At 38.3% G+C, this 18,095-nt stretch overlaps 1 protein-coding gene across 6 annotated transcripts in view; it reads right to left on the bottom strand.

The window, feature by feature from the left end:
- Nucleotides 1–18,095, bottom strand: part of nrxn2b (neurexin 2b) — a 719,066-nt gene that overhangs the window by 610,526 nt on the left and 90,445 nt on the right. The gene's annotated exons all lie outside the window — the stretch shown is intronic.

The following is an 18,095-nucleotide window of genomic DNA, read 5'->3' as shown; positions in this document are numbered from 1 at the left end:
TTACCACTGATGAATGCAGTGGAGCTGATCAAGCTGACAATAATGTTGCAGCAATGGTTAGCATGCCATTGGATCATTGCCATGCTAACCATTGCATGCCAATGGTTAGCATGGCATGCAACTCTCAAAGAGCTGTTAGATTTATGTTGATAAGTCATAAAAATAGCATCTTCTGATCAATTTCACTTTAACAAAGGTTACATCAAACCAAGGTTCATTTCATTCCCAACCTTTTTCAAAACTGTGCACCCAACTCCAGAACTGAATTATGCAACATTAGCATGTATGTGTTTGGGGACTAACACCGAAACACTTGGATTCATGGGCTTGCTGAGACAGTAAAAAGGCAGAGAAGAAAACAGAGGGCATCAGCTTTGACCTAGACGGGGAATAAACAAACAAACAAGCTGCCAGGCTATCAGCACACGCAGTGAACAAACAGGGAGGCTGACAAATCTCTCTCGTATCTGTGGAATCGAGCCAGGTTTCATGCAAGTCATAAAGGTGAGGTATTGGAACAACACATGGGTGGTGTTGCTGTGACTTTGGAGTAAATCCATATGACTTCACCTATAAAACTTTCATTTTTCTTGCTAATTATTGTAAGATTGAAACTAGGGCTGCTCGATTATGGCAAAAATGATAATCACGATTATTTTCACTGAAATTGAGATCACGATTATTTGACGATATTTATTTAACCCTTTAAGACCTACTATAGAACCAAGTCCACCAGAGCTTATATTATTTTTTTACATGCTGTAGTGCCATTTGTGGGAGCATTTCAAGTTGCTATACATCAATACAACTGTTATAGCCCATATTTTAATAATATGTATGCATTAAGTCCATAGTAATTACATAAATTGCAAAAAAGTGCAATAAACTACAAAAAAAATTGAAAATCGCTTTTGTTTTGTTTACATATATTTCTACTTGGAGAAATTTAAGAGGTTTATCCCTCAAAACTTTAAATACAATAAAGTTGCAAAAAATAGTTTCCCACCACAGGAAATTTATTTTGAGTGTCTTCATAGTTTTATTTTGGAGATACAGCAATTTTTATATACTGCAGGAAAAACAAAAAACAATCCTATGATGCAAATTTGCAAAGAAAACAGCATGTGCATCATTTCACTGTGGGAAGTGTTACGAACAGCTGATAGGAACGGCAAAGCGTGTTTCTGGAATATTATGTTTTTGTTGCTGCAAGCGCTTTTTATGGAATTTTTGCAAAGCTATATGTGGAACGAAACCGTGACCGAGGACAAGCTGATGGCATCAGATGTAAGTACAACTCCTCCGGTTTCATATGCAAAACAAATTATTGCGCTAGCTTACACGGTTCAGGTTCTACAGGGATTTAACAATAGTTACGCAAAACGGAGCGTGCTGCTCTGACCGGCTTTAAAGGGTTAACAATGACTTTAAAAAATAATATAAAATAGTGTGCAACACCACTGAAGTTTTTTTCTTTTAAACTCTCTTTTCAACCAACGGCAGTCACTCTCCAAATAACTTCTGCTTAGCTTTCCGAGCTTCCCTCGGGTCCTCTTAATCAGCGGTCTCCAACCTTTTTTGCGCCACGGACCGGTTTATGCCCGACAATATTTTCACGGACCGGCCTTTAAGGTGTCGCGGATAAATGAGGGAGGGGCTAATAATCGGCTCAGTCATTTTTAATGATCGTTGAAAGCCCAGATCGTAATCGTGATTAAAATTCGATTAATTGAGCAGCCCTAATTGAAACCATTATGCCTATGTCTCAGATATAATACCAATGTGGTTAATTAAACTGACTGAGAATCGATCGCCATTTTCCAGTCTCAAACATACATTAGATCACATATTCCTCAATCATAATATACAATTCAATATATATTTCCAATTCTTCACATTTTAATATTTGGAGATCAAAGCAGAACCAAAAGTTACCATATCCCCCCCTGATCAAACACACAAGGAGCACCTAAACACAAATATTCCACACATATGCATACAGTCATATAGACAAACTAAGTTTCAACCATAGAAAACATATTTGAGGGTCTACCTCAATCTCCTCCAAAGGTCACCTGTCAATAATATGCAATTAAGTCTGTGACATGTGTGAGCTCTGCCTTATTATTTTTTGGTTCCACACCACCACTGTTTATTGTAATTTTATTACCTCAATCTCTGTTATTCTAATTACACAGACATCTTTTTGAGCAAATAAAAGTTAATGAGCTTTTATGAAAATGGCTTGACATGACCTTTTTATTTATTCATTTAAAACTCCAGCCCCCTCCTCCTTTTGTCCCTGCCATAAAGGGTGTGTGTGTGTGTCTGTGGAGGTGGTGGTGGTGGTGGGGGGGGGGGGGGGGGGGGGGGGCTGTGTCAAATACCCACCGAAAACACTTTTTTCTAATCAACATCAATGACTCTTTCCTCTACTCCCTGTTTTCCATAGATCATTTAGCCTTGTCGTCCATAAATCTGCAAAATGCCCTTTTCAAGCTGCTCATAAACACCCTCATAGATCTCCAAAAATGCCACCACTCTGAGGCAAGAGCTGCTGATGGTAGTGAGCCCACAGTGGTTCAGTTCCCTACAGTCAGGGAATGATGAATGTTGGAATGAATGTGTACATTACAGTCTGCCAGGCAGGGCTGATGGATTTTGGGTCGAGGTGTCCGACTGAAGTAGCAAGGTGCTGATCAAGAGGGCTACATGTAAATATTATTTGAAAGTATGGTCCTAAAACCTTGTAAAATGTACACCACACTGAGAAAATTAGTCTATCATTTTGTTAAAAACTACTTTGTACATTCTGTATAGTATCAGGGCGATTACAGGCTCTGTACTATATTACATTAATTCAACAATAAATGATTCAATATCTAAATAACATTACAAAGGTCCTGTTCAGTTCATCATGTGCACTGTCATTATGGACTGAATGAGTAAGATAACATAATGTTTCTCAGTCTGATCTGGCACAATAACTTTCTGTATTATGGATGGGGAGAAAATGAGGCAAATACCAGCTCATTCACACCACAGTGAATAACCAAGCAGCGTGGCATTTGTACCTTTAATATGTGAAAATAGACAAGGCACAATCACAAAATAACAAAATTGGATTAATAATTACATTGAAATCTACATTTTTTTTAGAGACTAAAGAAAAAAAACAATGAAATTAAAAGAAAAAAACTCACTATCAAATCCTTCAATTTTCTCATTTTTGGATTGTTCACACACTAAATTACAGCCATCAAAATGATTATGTGGCCTAGCAAATAGCCCTGAGGCCTATTAGCCATTTCTTTCCTAGCAAGAGGTCTATTATCTTACTGCCTTTAATGTCAGAAAAATAAGAGGATAAGGTGGGCAATGGCTGTGGCTTTGGGCCACTGTTTTCAACTCTCAAAGAGCTGAAAATCCAATATTGCACGGAAGATAGACGTTGAGGAGAAAAGACAGATCTTAACTCGAAAGCCATTACAAAGTCTATTGTTTTTCAGCGCTGATGTAAATTACCTCAAGCAGCTTCAAGCGCCATTTTGCATTCCATAATTCATTTTTGTTGCAAAGGGAATCAAGTAATGATAACTTTATGTGCACAACACTCCTCTGAAACATATTCATGTTTTCATAATCAAGACAAAGCACAGATGCATGAACATTTTACAGTAGTAATGGGAATAACATTATGCCTTTTACTGCTTTGTCTTGGGAGTAAACACGGACTTGTCCACGGCCTTTGTGTTGGTGAAGAGCGCGTGAAACGAGAGCAGGGTTTGAGAAAAATGTCTAGACTGTGGCTCGCCTTTCAATTTGATTTGCTCAGCTTTCCAGTGATAAGTAAATCAGAGGTATCGCATGTCATCACCAGTCAGTTTGTACCCATCTACCAATCTTCTGCGTTTCTACCTTTTCTCCTGCAACAGGACTTATCGTTTGAGCCACCAAAGCGCAGTTATTTAATGTTGGAATAGAGAATATCGAACATTTGACCTTTCCCAGTGAAGCATACTAATGGAATAAATGCTTGAGACAATTTCCAAAATCCTTTGTGTACACGTAGCCTATGACAGGATTTATACAGTGATTCACAGCCACATCACAAGACACAGTCTGACCACGGAAACTACAAACTGAGTCAACTGGTTACAACAAACAATCATGAATGCAACTGCAATATTAAGTATTAATCTCTCTTATATGTGTAACGTGCTACATCAGGTTCACCAGAGGACACCATATTTTTTTAAAATATGTTTAATGAATGACTTTTGGCCTGTGGCAGTACTGTACCCACAAGGAAACGGCAACTCCTGCTAGGGATTTTGGATGCCTGTTCCAGCTTAAGATTTATATATCATTGTCCCATGCCAGCCCCTTACCTCATCTGCAGCCCTTAATTGTCCCATATTGAAATAAAACATTCCTCATTCCTTTCTGTGGCTATGGCACCAGGAACAGGGCCACAGTTTCCTTACCATCCCTCAATGAGACAGTGTTCATTGAACCATAGGGAGAGAATGGGGTTAGGAGTGAAGAGAGCGGGGGACGAAGGGGGTGATATATGCATGCCAAGCCACTGTTTTAGTCTTGTTCACCAGAGTGGAAGCGATATTAGCTGTGGGCGTTATGTAAAGACACCATGTGCAGGTTTCTATGTGAGTAAGGCGGTCAGTGAGTCACCAAAAAGAAAGGATCCATGAGAATATGCGTCAGGAATAGGACAGTGTAATTATTATTGTAATGTTGAAGATGCAGTAACAACATTTTTTACTAAACACCAACAAATAACAAAGCTTAGAGTTAAAAAAAAAGAAGAAAAAAAAAGAATAAAAGACAGAAAATTATGATTACTAATATAAGTAAACAGTTGAAATGCTACAAAATGGATTTACATTGTGGTTTATTGAAATTATGTACTTTAGCTGCCATAGACTCACAATAGACTGATGAAATCAGCAAACCCTAAAAACCCATGTTATCCTTGTATAATGTAATATTCAAAAGAGCTGAATACCCAGAGTAGAATACTGCAATGACCACATTTCCCTGTGAGCCTGAAACATGCTGCCATGCTCTCCTTTTTATAAATACAGCCCTTTTTTACTTCTAAAACTTGAATTTTTCAAAAAAATTCAAGTGAATTGCTCAAGTGATGAAAGAAAATGCTGCTACTGTACGTCTTAGTCCACCCCAGGCATGTTGGCGCCTTGTCCTTGGAGGCCATTATTAGACATTCTTTTCTGACAGCACTTTCGGTGTTCTACATTTAGCAAAATCTGTATTAGGAATTAAGTTGTTTTTTCTATTCTCTATTAGTGAAGAAGGCATTTGTGTCTAAGTTGTTTCTATTTCCTGCTGCCTGTTAATGTTGCATTTATTGCCATATTTTACCCCTTTTGTGTAGGGTCGAGGCATATTTTGACATCCTGCATATTAAGCAGGTGAAGATCCAACAAGCCATGTCTTGCTTCAGTTTGATTGCTACACAAGAAATAATTTGCTTATTTAGGGTTTCTAAATCACTTATTATCCATGCATATCGAATTGGAAACCACTGTATACAGCACACATGCTATATATGAGCAATATTTTAACTCACTGATATCGATTTAAAATGGTAGTGAATAAGATAAGATAACCTTTATTAGTCCCATGTGTGGGAAATTTGTTTTGTTACAGAAGTGAACAGTGCAAAGTTGCATAAAAGAATTATAGAAAAACACTGGAATAAGATATCAATGAGATACTGTACACAATAGAATAGAATAGAATAACATAAAATAAAATACTATATACAAGCGACTAAAATAGAATACAAATGCTATATACATTATGGGTATAATACAATGAATCTCCTAGCATAAGACGTAGAACTGGCTTCTTTGCAGAGAAGCATTACCTCTGAAGTGTCAGCTTGAACTGAAGGCAGGCCTACAGGATACCTCGCGCTTATGCTCACCCCTCACTTCACCCCTCTAAACTCTCTAAGATGAGAGTGTTGAGCAGCTCTCTGAGCTACTGATGTGTCACAGACAAATCACTGCAGTGAAAGTTGACTGGACTCGAGGCTGGCTGCCAAAACCCCAAGAACAAAAGAAGGGTTTTTGAGGAGAAAGAAAAAAGGGAGTCTCCTATTTGCCTCCTCCCTGTAGCCACTTTAACAACTTTCCAAACCTTGATAAATCATGTATACAGGTCAGATAGATGCAAGCTTACAATATAATTATTTGATCCCATGATGAATTTGTAAGGTTGCTTGCTTACAAAGAATTTTACACTCTCTCATTTTTTATGGTAGTTTAATTTTAATCGATAAAGACAGAATATCTACCAAAATTCTAGAAATAGAACACACCGGTGCTACATTTTGGGTCATAGTCATGTTGGAAGACCCATTCATCTGGCGGAGGAACGACGTTCTCTTTCAATGTGTACAGTACATGGTACCATCCATCTGACTCATTTGGCCCCTTAGTGATGTCATCTTGCACATTTAGCAGAAAAACGGCACCAAACCATGTTTCCACCTCCGTGCTTGACTGTGGGGATGATGTTCTTCATACACAATTTCTCTTTTTGCTAAATCAGCGGATGAAGTTGATGCCAAAGAGTTGGATTTTGGTTTTATTTGACAGTACTTCTCAAAAGCCCTCTCTGAATCCTTTAGATGATCACAAGCTAACCTTAAGATGCACATGTGACTTCTTCAGTACGGGAATGTTGCAGATCTTGTTCTTTGTGGCTGTGGTCTCAACTAACTTCAGATAACATCCTGTAGTTTTGAGCTGATGCACCATCTTTCTAATTATGATTTTCACCCCATGGAAGCTGTTTGGTCGATGGTGGTGGAAAGGTTGAAATTGAAGAAAAGTATTCAGTGAACAGGTGAGCTTTACATATCACGAGTTGAGATCAGGGGTATGTGTAATTAATCGATTCACTGTTGGAATTTATTACCATTACCAGATAATATGGCTTTTCTGCTGTAGTGTCTGTTGGTTGCATATAGAACCAGCCTCATAACAAAATAGGCAACTATATATATAGATACACATATATGCATACTATAATTTTGAGTACAACTATCATTTTCCTGATTACAAGTTTTTAAAATGTTTTTTTTAATGTTTTTTCATGTCTTTATGGCCAAGAAGTCATATTGCATGTATTTTTGTTACTACTGAGGACCTATTTTGAGCAATATGCCAGATTGTTTAAGTCAGGATCTTTTAGATTGACATGCTGTCTTAGTTCTCTTTGCTTAATGATACAATTATGAAACCATTGTTTCGTTCCTTTTTTATGCAAATTTTAGCTAACTTGCTTTAATTAAAAAAGGGAACAGGTCTCTATTTTTCTTTTCTCTGTCATTTTAACTAGGGCTGCTCGATTATGGCAAAAATGATAATCACGATTATTTTCACTGAAATTGAGATCACGATTATTTGACGATATTTATTTAACCCTTTAAGACCTACTATAGAACCAAGTCCACCAGAGCTTATATTATTTTTTTACATGCTGTAGTGCCATTTGTGGGAGCATTTCAAGTTGCTATGCATCAATACAACTGTTATAGCCCATATTTTAATAATATGTATGCATTAAGTCCATAGTAATTACATAAATTGCAAAAAAGTGCAATAAACTACAAAAAAAATTGAAAATCGCTTTTGTTTTGTTTACATATATTTCTACTTGGAGAAATTTAAGAGGCTTATCCCTCAAAACTTTAAATACAATAAAGTTGCAAAAAATAGTTTACAACAACAGGAAATTTATTTTGAGTGTCTTCATAGTTTTATTTTGGAGATACAGCAATTTTTATATACTGCAGGAAAAACAAAAAACAATCCTATGATGCAAATTTGCAAAGAAAACAGCAGGTGCATCATTTCACTGTGGGAAGTGTTACGAACAGCTGATGGATCGGCAAAGCGTGTTTCTGGAATATTATGTTTTTGTTCCTGCAAGCGCTTTTTATGCAATTTTTGCAAAGCTATATGTGGAACGAAACCGTGACCGAGGACAAGCTGATGGCATCAGATGTAAGTACAACTCCTCCGGTTTCATATGCAAAACAAATTATTGCGCTAGCTTACACGGTTCAGGTTCTACAGGGATTTAAAAATAGTTGCGCAAAACGGAGCGTGCTGCTCTGACCGGCTTTAAAGGGTTAACAATGACTTTAAAAAAATAATATAAAATAGTGTGCAACACCACTGAAGTTTTTTTTTTTTAAACTCTCTTTTCAACCAACGGCAGTCACTCTCTCCTCTCCAAATAACTTCTGCTTAGCTTTCCGAGCTTCCCTCGGGTCCTCTTAATCAGCGGTCTCCAACCTTTTTTGCGCCACGGACGGTTTATGCCCGACAATATTTTCACGGACCGGCCTTTAAGGTGTCGCGGATAAATTAGGGAGGGGCTAATAATCGGCTCAGTCATTTTTAATGATCGTTGAAAGCCCAGATCGTAATCGTGATTAAAATTCGATTAATTGAGCAGCCCTAATTTTAACTGAACTAGATGGTATACAAATAGACTCACAGGCAGCAGGTTATATACAGCAGTAAGAGAGAAATGCCCATTAACTAAACTAAAGCTACTGCATGCCTCATTGGATTTATTTTTCCCAGAGAAGCAGATCTCTAATGTTTTGCTGGGAGACCAGAATGTTAAGGAGCCTGCGAGGAATGTAATAATTTCAAATAAGGTTTGTTTTAAGTAGGGATGGGTATCGTTTAGGTTTTAACTGATACCGGTGCCAAACCGGTACTTTTGAAACCTGTTCGAGCTCTGCTTAAACAGAGCTCGAACCGGTGCTTAAAGAATGGAGAACACAAACTTTGTCCTAAAACCTCTCATGTTTAGCTGTTTTTTTGTAAAAAGATAACAATGTTAGCCTTTTCTGCAGCTATAGGGCATATATGGTATCACTCTTGGCTGGAAGCAGTGCTTAAACAATGGAAAAAGCACAAACTTTGCACAAACGGCTGCTGCTGCCATCATCATCCGTCATCCTTTCTGCGACACTGGCAGGGCTAGGGGCCAGGACTCTCCTCTTTGGGTTCTTGGGGGATGTTGCTAACTCTGGGTCCGATAACGTGCTCAGTGTGAGGTCTCGCAGCAAACTATCAAATACGGCGCATTTCTCAGCTTTTAAAAAAACGCTATGCGTCGCCAGGATACCGGTACCCATTCCTAGTTTTAAGTAAATATTTATTAGGAGTTAAGTGTTTAGTCTAGTCCAGGGGTCTGCAACCTTTCACACCCAAAGAGCCATTTGGAGCCGGTTTCCACGCAAACGAAAACACTGGAAGCCGCAAATACTTTTTGACACCTAAAATGAAGATAACACTGTATATATTGTTTTTTACCTTTATGCTTTGTGTGAACATCTAAGGTGTGTTGCTTATGAAATCCTTGAAGTGCTAATGAGAAAATTACATTTTATTTATGTAATTAACACATTTTGAACTCTTAAAGAAATATAACAAAAGGAAAGACACCCAGCTGAACTAAAATGATCCAGCAAACAAAAACTGTTGTGAGCCGCCACCCTTATATCGCCTTTGGGCTTTTGGAGGCTTGACCTGACTTTGAAAAAATAATTGGAAAAAAAGCACTCTGCTGCTAAAAGATAAAAAATAGATATTTGCAAAATTCTGCCTAAATATGTATTTTACCTGGTTAATGTGTGTGGTGGGGCGTGGTCTGGGGAGGCGGACGCACCTGAGCAGCACCCGCAATCACCCCTCGCCGCCTTAACGTCTGTCCCATCTATGCTGTTGTGTTGGTGTGTGTCGGGCTGTGAGCTTTAACACCGGCTGTATACGTACGGGGGCACTTTTCCTATTTTTTTGCATGCAATTGTGGAACATAAAGCAGCATAAAACAAGAAGCTAAGGCTTTTTCTTTACTGCCTGTATGTAAGAGAGACATTCTCTCATTGGTGGGAGCTGTGGGTCAGATGTAGGTCAAGTCATCTTCTAATCGGGAGGGTGGCAGTTTGAGCTTGGGCTTCTCCAGTCAGCATCCCAAAGTATTTGTGGGCAAGATACTGAACCCTGAGTTGCTATAGATGCATTCATCACAGTATGAATGTTACAAAGAAAGGACTTGAAAAGCTTGTATGAATGGATGAATAAAACATGTAAATTTATTCCCTTATAATAAATCATAAACTCATAGTTTATGATACTGTAGTTCCACCACTCCCTCTCAGTGAACAATTAATAGGATCACATAAGCATTCAACTTTCACAAGGTAAGGGATTATAGAGCAAGTGACCATTGCTGTGATTAGATGATCGTTGTTATTGCACTGAATTACAGAAGAATATCAGTCAGTGTACCAGTACACAACAGTAACTAATGAAAGTTATACGGATCTTTTTTATTTGCCTGTCTTAGTTTGCACCATGTCAGTGAATACCTGCATATCTTGCCCAGATATACAAATCCACATGGAGACACCTGTACCAGATTTTGTCCAACACAGGGGGAGCGACAGTGAGCGGTCAGCACCACCTGCAGCATTTCATGTCAGGCCTCTCTGAGCAGCAGAGGAGTCCAGACTGTTATTTCCACCCCAGTGGTATTCTACCTGCTCACTGGCCTGCTCCCATCCCTGCTGCCTGCCACCTGTGCAGTGTGACAACACACACAACCCCGCACACAAATCACGTCAAACCAGGCCATATCACAGTAGTTACCTGGCCGAAGACAGACAGAGAAAACATATCCATCTCTTGCTCGTCAGTTCACGTGGAATCCGTGCCTGCCAGGGTAGATAGATGTGTCTGCTGCTGAATATGTGTAAAAGAAGTATAAGCGTCTATTTGAATTATACAGTAAACACGTCATATTAAAAATTCCCCACAATCATAGCTCAACATTACCATCACAGTGGGAGAGGATAAAAGGATAATACCAAGTTGATCATTCATTAGCAGCGATGTGGGTGGGACTAGTGTACCAAGGAAGTATCATGGGAAAACACTGATTTCACATCCAAATCTTGCCTGTTCATTTCAAGATTGCTCTTCATTTTACAGTAAATGGGCCAAAACAGTCGCTTTGTCATTAGTAACATAAATAAAGCATGAAAATAATCCCTTACCCCATCTGGCCTTACTTTACAAAATCACCTGGGAAAGGATTTGGAGATTTTGCATTATGGTTTAGTCTTGGAAACTGCAGGGACAGAATACTACAGATGGTGATTGTGTAGGCTTGGTTTTTTGTTTTTTGTATATATCTGTGTGCATAAAGACAAGACAAAGAGTAAAAACCCATAATTATACAGTACAACTGGGAGACAATGGATGATTGAAGTAATGTTAATGTTGAAAGTATTATAGGGATTACAGTATCAAATTCAATCAGTCCCTTCTATGACATATTTGACTTGCATTATGCGGATGGATCATGTAACCAAAACCAAAGGTCCGCCTGAGATATAATCCACTCTTTTGTCTGTACAAGTTGATATTTTTTTCTATTTGAATACAAAAAAATGTATTTGTCTCGATTTATTGATATTCAGTCACACACAAGCACCATTCCTAGTGGTTGCTTCTGCGTCTGAGAACTCCATGAGCACAGGGACTGAAGCCAGCTCTGCTTTTTCATCACAATAAAAGGGGGGACTGGTATTATCGTACTGTAAGGAAAAGCGAGAGGTGAACTGCTGGTGCGTAATAGACCTGATGTGGTAAAGTGCTGAAAAGGTCAACGCATCTTCTGGAGTTAAACAAGGAAGAACAGCTCCAGTGACAATAAGGTAATAGCATTTTTAAGCTTGATCAGACAGCTGAACAATACACTTCTGAGTCACTATATTCTCTTTGGGACTGTCAGGTTTTCTATGCCTTGTCTCCTTACACTCTCCTTACACAGTTCCTATATAATGTCTCACTTTTACAATATTTCATGATTGGAATTGGTGACTTTGATTGACTTTGTTACCACGGAGGACCTAAATTAAACCAAAGCTAAGCAACAAGCATTAGGGGAAGGCATTATGTTTATTGTAAATCTCAGCTGTAATGACAATTCAAAAAAAGAAAAAAGACAGAAAAAAAACTTAGTGGCTTAGTGGAATACAGAGACAACAGCTGGCAGGGAAAATTGGACTAGAAGCTGCGCCCATTGTATAAACTTGGCATGAATCCCTAGCAATAACAAGATTAACCCTATTTTCACATGAACTATGTTCTCTGCATTTACAGTGAAGCTGTGTAATCCGGGATGACCTCCAATCTGATTCAAAACACTGGTCTAACTTATCCCTTGGCAATAGGCCTATCCACAGGAGAGGGGAAAAGATAAAGGGTGGCCATTATCACCAGCATACATTGCCCCTGTATTCTACAAGTTGAAATTAGTACTGCAGTACATGCCCTTTCAGGCTTTGATAGTCAAAAGTCTTTTAATGAGAAGACTGAGTCAATATTTACCTTCCCTGCTCAGCTTGTGAGCTCCGTGTGTCAATGTATTTGTGTGTTTAGGGAAATGTGTGATTAAGTCCTTTTGCTGAAAAAAAGATGTCTGTGAAGAAATGTGGTGCTGTGTTGTGGTGACTGCTTCAAATCACAAATTCTGTTTTCCTGCCTACATTATCTGTTGTTGCTGATGAAACTGAGAATCATCATCACGGTCCACGCTTGTATGATACAAAATCAGTTACATCATATAGATATACAGACTAGGGCTGCCACAAACGATTGTTTTGATAGTCGACTAGTCACCGATTATTTTTGCGACGTAAAACGTACAGCTTATTGCACCAGCATGCATCTGCTCTTATATAACTATCATTAGCTTACAGCTTTAAGTGTTTCAGGTATGTGCTAACTAAAAATAAAGACAAGATGATAGTTTATTAAATTTTAATTAAATTTGCAGATTGTTTTGGTGAAGTTTAATAAACTCCTTGCTATCTAAAATATAACGGGACACCGGAGTATATTCTTGAGCATCTCACACTTCTGATAATCAGTTGTCTGCTTGATGTTTATTCAGCTGTGTAAAAACTATAACTTTAATCTCAGCCAAACAGATTTACTCAGAAACAAATAAAATAGCCAAACAATAACATTTTTAAGTTATCTAAGTGACTTATATATCATGTTTAACCTGAGTAGCGAAAGACGGCGGTGGGTTTGAAAACGATTTGCCGGGTGTCCGGTGTTCTCACGGGCTCTAGTGACCTAGCCCCCGGCTAGCTATTGAGCTAGTGGGTAACAGACGTCTCCGAAAACGTCGGAGCGCTTTTGAACATATGTGGTGTCTTGATAAACTGAGCAGATATTTGAAGTTTACACAGCTACATTCTCGCCTGAAAATATGTTAAACGTTTATTTTGTGACCCAGAAAGAATAATAAGACTAATATTAATACTAACTAGCTGCCGCCATTGTTGGAAACTGAGCTGTCCTGCGCTATGAATTTTGGGACACAGCTTCTTCTTCTTCTTCTTCTTCTTCTTCTTCGGGGTTTAACGGCAGCTGGCATCCTTGTATATGCAGTGCTGCCATCTTCTGTTTCAGTCTGTTATTACACTCTTAAATCCTGCTACTTATTCCTGCGTCTTTTGTGATCTTACAAAGCTTCAAACGACGCGTCGACTATTAAATCAGTCGTCGACAATTTTGATAGTCGACGTAATCGTGACTAGTCGACTAATCGTGGCAGCCCTAATACATAGGCAGAGGAGTAAAACAACACAGGGAGACACTCCTTCTGCACCTTTGCTGTCCCTTTTATTTTGTTATTATTTTTATGCCATCTGTCAGCCACAACGCAGAATTCACACTAAAGGCTTCAAACTGAGAGCTGCACTCTCCACATATATCCTCAGTTTTCTGCATCTCCATAGACACACATGCTGGAAAGATAGTGTGCTACCCCACGGCATCGACAATGTGAGCCTCAAGCTGTTCCACTTTCCTTGACAAATATCACCTCAGGTAATTCATCAGAAACATAAGCCCATTCTTAAATCTTAAAATGACTCTACCACCAACATACTGTCTTAAAGCATATTTCTGTCCAACAAGCAGCCAAGTAGTCAACGTGTCGTTCTAATTACAGCTAAAAGGTCATGGATACAGACTCAACTTAACCCTTGTATCCTTTTCTGTGTTTTGTAATTAATAAACCTTCAAGTAAAATACATTTTGTGTTGCTAGGACAGTATGCTCAAGCTTGTTCATGTTTTTTATCACTGTGTCAGTTAAGCACTGCCCTGTAGCCTTCAACGTTCAGGAAGTAAGCCAGACTCGTCAAGTTCCTGCAAAGACAAAAGCAAAATTCAATTTTGTGCAAGGATTTTTAGATTTATAATTCATGTGCTGTTCTAGAACCAGAACAATTTTATCATACTATCACAGTTCTTCAGTAAGCACAATTATTCTATTAAACGCTCCTCGTGTCAAACTGAAAGAAGCTTAAAATAGAATTTAAAAAAGTCAAGTTTTATTCTCTGTGTTATGAAGTCTGATTCTGTGCTGATGAGCCACAGGTAACAACAGCTTGCAACTTGAGTGACGGCATTACAGCAGCAGGTACATCAGCAATCAGACTTCATTTCCGAGTAATTTGGTGTTGCCGGAGCTGTATTAACTCCATAGGCGGTCCCGTCTGTTTGGAAGGCTAAATTAATAAATAAATGTCATAGACCTGGTCCAGATCACAAGAGATCTATAAAGTAATCACGAATGTCACCCTACTTATGCAGAAATCCAAACTGATGGCACCTTAGTTCATTTAGGTGGTCTCAAAAGGCCAATTGAGGTCCCATGTGTTGTGATCAAGGCCTCTATTTCACATGTGTGTGTGCAGTGCAGGGTAATTTGCACCTGTATTTACACTCACATGCTCAGTTGTGGCTATGAGATAGCATCAGAACCTTCTGTCCCACTTATATCAATATTGTCATATTCTAGTAACATGGGTCTTTGGCTTGTTTAGAAGGGAGATTACAGTTAGAGCTGGGCGATATGAGATTTTTTCATATCACGATATGTTTTTTTCATTTCAGGCGATAACGATATCTATCACGATATAAGCCAAATAACTATATTTGTAAGATTTAAATGTGCCGTTGCTCACAAGTAAAATGTGAAATAATCAGCAGCTTGTTTTTATTTAAATATTTATTTCCCATAATAAGTTCAACAGGGTAGATGTACTTAAGGAACATGAGACTTTTTCAGATAAATAAAGGCAAATATTGCAAACTACACAAAAGGCAGCCGCTAAAGCGTTTAAGTTTCAAAATAGAACAAACGAAACAGACTAAATTGTCAATTCCACTTAGAAACAAAATATTAATTCTAAAAATAAATCTTAGTTTGTTTTACAGAATAACAGACAAAACTGACTAACTTTTGTCAATATCAAATAAACTGAGAACTAAAAGGAAATTCTCAATCTCTCCTTGTTGTATAGCTGAGCTTTTCAAACAGTTTTAACAGTTACTTTAGTCTGACAAAAGCCGAATGACGAATTAGCGCTTCCAGTCAGAGACTGAGGCTACGTCCACACGTACACGGGTATTTTTGAAAACGGAGATTTTCCGTTTTCAAAAATAATCCCGTCCACACATAAAGGCAGAAATGAAGAAAAACGCTGCTATGAACATGCCAAAGCAGCAGGTGGCGCTAGATTCCTAACCGTGAAGAAATGTTGGCCAATCAGAAGTCTAGAAGCCTCGGTGGGAAAAAGTAAACAAAGCTGCGGCATAGAAGCAGAACCGAGTCGTATGTGTGGAGGGACAGTAACTGTGTGTATATGTAAGCATTTAAACACTGCAGAGAGTAGAATTAACAGTATTGTAGAAATTCATTTCACCGAAACAATAACGTGGCGCACAGTGTGACGCATGCACCAGTTTATTGTATTTCCAGACTTGCTTTCGGCACAATTTACAGTGCACGCTACTCTGTTTTTTGTCAGACTTGAAATAGCCGAAATACCTTCACACTACGGAACTTCTATGGCTCTTCCGTTCGACAATCTCTCCGGCATTGGAACCATCATCTGTTTTCTCTTCGGTCACGCTCGGTTGATTTTTCTAGTCGGCACACTCATTTCCTCCATTACGCGCTGGCTCCATTACCCGCTGGCTGCTTCCCAAACAAACACGTGCGGCTTGGCACTTGTGCTGTACGTAACAAGTCACGCGACGTGACGCTGCGGCTGTGATTGGTTCGGCTCTGCGCTACTTAGTTTGGATTGGCTGACCTTTTTTTAAAAAAATTTTTAAATTTTTTTATTTTAAGAGGACAAGAGCGGCGAGGTCTATCGCGATAGCTTAATTTCTCTATCGAGTAAAAGTTATATCGCGATACATATCGTTATCGTTCTATCGCCCAGCTCTAATTACAGTGTTTATTATAAGACCAACTGGCAGGTGTTTGATTGGAGTTCAAAGGGGGTGGGGGAGTGGGGGAATAGTAAAGGGGAGCCCATGGTCTCTGTTAACAGGAAAGTCTTCTGAGTCTTGCTTTGGTCCAAACACTCATCTATACTTTCACACCCTTTTTACCATGGCCATTTTCCCAAAGCCTTCCCTGCCTCACCATGTTTCTGACTGAATGCACAAACAAGATGTCCAGGACAGAGCCACAGGGGGTCATCTGATACATGTAGTTGAAAGGATTTCTTATCAGCGACAACACAGTGCAAAATTATTTTCACCAGCAGCCTAAGGTTACAAAACAAAGGCGGCTGACTGAGACTATGAGTATTCAGCTTTATCAGTATTTTTTTTAGTCTCTCTCTTGATCGTTCAACACATGAGTACAATAAATCAAGCTTGTGTTTGGTTTCTTAAGTTTTTAGTGCGGTGGACCCCAAGAAAGCACAACCTGACAATACATCAAGCTGCTGTGCCACAATAACAAGAACGATGAACACAACAAAGTCCTTTCAGAAAGGACCAGAAATGAATGTTGATAAATGATTTAATGAAACATTAATGGAAAATATATGATGATTATGTGTAGGTAAGTGTGACAGGTAAGTGTGTACTTCTCTTGGTGGGGAATTTGATGGGGGGAAAAACATGAATCTTCTTCTTCCAGTGTAAAAACTGGAAGAAGTAAAATGCATAGAGAGTGGAATCAGCAACTGTATTAGAATACAAGATAGTGCTGAAGTGGTTCTGGACAGTAATAAATATTGAAAGGACAAACTATAACTCATATGAACATCAAGTTAATGATATAAAGTCAAAATTATCAACAGTAGAAGTGGATATGAGACAGAAATTATTCACTATCAATGGCCTATGGCGTTCTTTGATTCCATGACCAAAATCTATCAAATAAAGTTGTAATAAACAATATTACTCGAGTTTAACTCAATACTAAATATGACCTGAAATTAAAAGGAATCAATTATTGCAAATGTAAATTTTTCATGTAAATGATCCTGTCTTCCAAATTATTAAATACGTGGTTTTGAATCCTTGTTCCATTTTCAGATCAAAATTATATGAAGAGAGCTTTAAATTGATAATTACTTTGTTGTATTGCACTCCTGTTATTGCTGAGTGTGAAGTCAACAGCAGCAAATAATCACAGTGGCATATTAAGATATATAGCTTATATTTTAGAAAAAACTATTTGAAGTCTTAAATTACTGTAATACTTGTAAAACTAGTACCACAACGCAACTAATACATGCATTCATTCCTACTGCTATAAAAAAGAGAAAGGAAAGAAAAAATGTATTTTAAGTTGGCAAACAGTATCTTTCAGATTACATAGGGCTGGGCGATAGGGCCTAAAATTCATATCGGGATATAATTTGAAGCCGTTAAAAACGGTCTAAATTCTTTCATCTTTAATTAAATCATCAGCGTTGCTGCTTTATCGGGTGTAACAATTAAGTTTTACATCCATGCATCCATGAAAACAGAATTTATTAAATTTAACGGAGTTAGAAGTTAACAGGAAGTTAGCTCGCTAGTTTCCACCTAAACATTTCATACCATGTTCTGACTGAGAGATTTTTGAAACTAATTAAAACGCACAGCTCTGGTACCACTTCGAACATAAATGAAGACAGAA

Source organism: Aulonocara sp. 'chitande type north' Nkhata Bay, linkage group LG3, assembly GCF_057382095.1.
Source record: "Aulonocara sp. 'chitande type north' Nkhata Bay isolate Kocher_YH1m ecotype deep benthic linkage group LG3, A_spYH_male_GT1.1, whole genome shotgun sequence".
NCBI classification, from domain to species: domain Eukaryota; kingdom Metazoa; phylum Chordata; class Actinopteri; order Cichliformes; family Cichlidae; genus Aulonocara; species Aulonocara sp. 'chitande type north' Nkhata Bay.
This window is presented reverse-complemented; position numbering and strand designations above follow the sequence as displayed.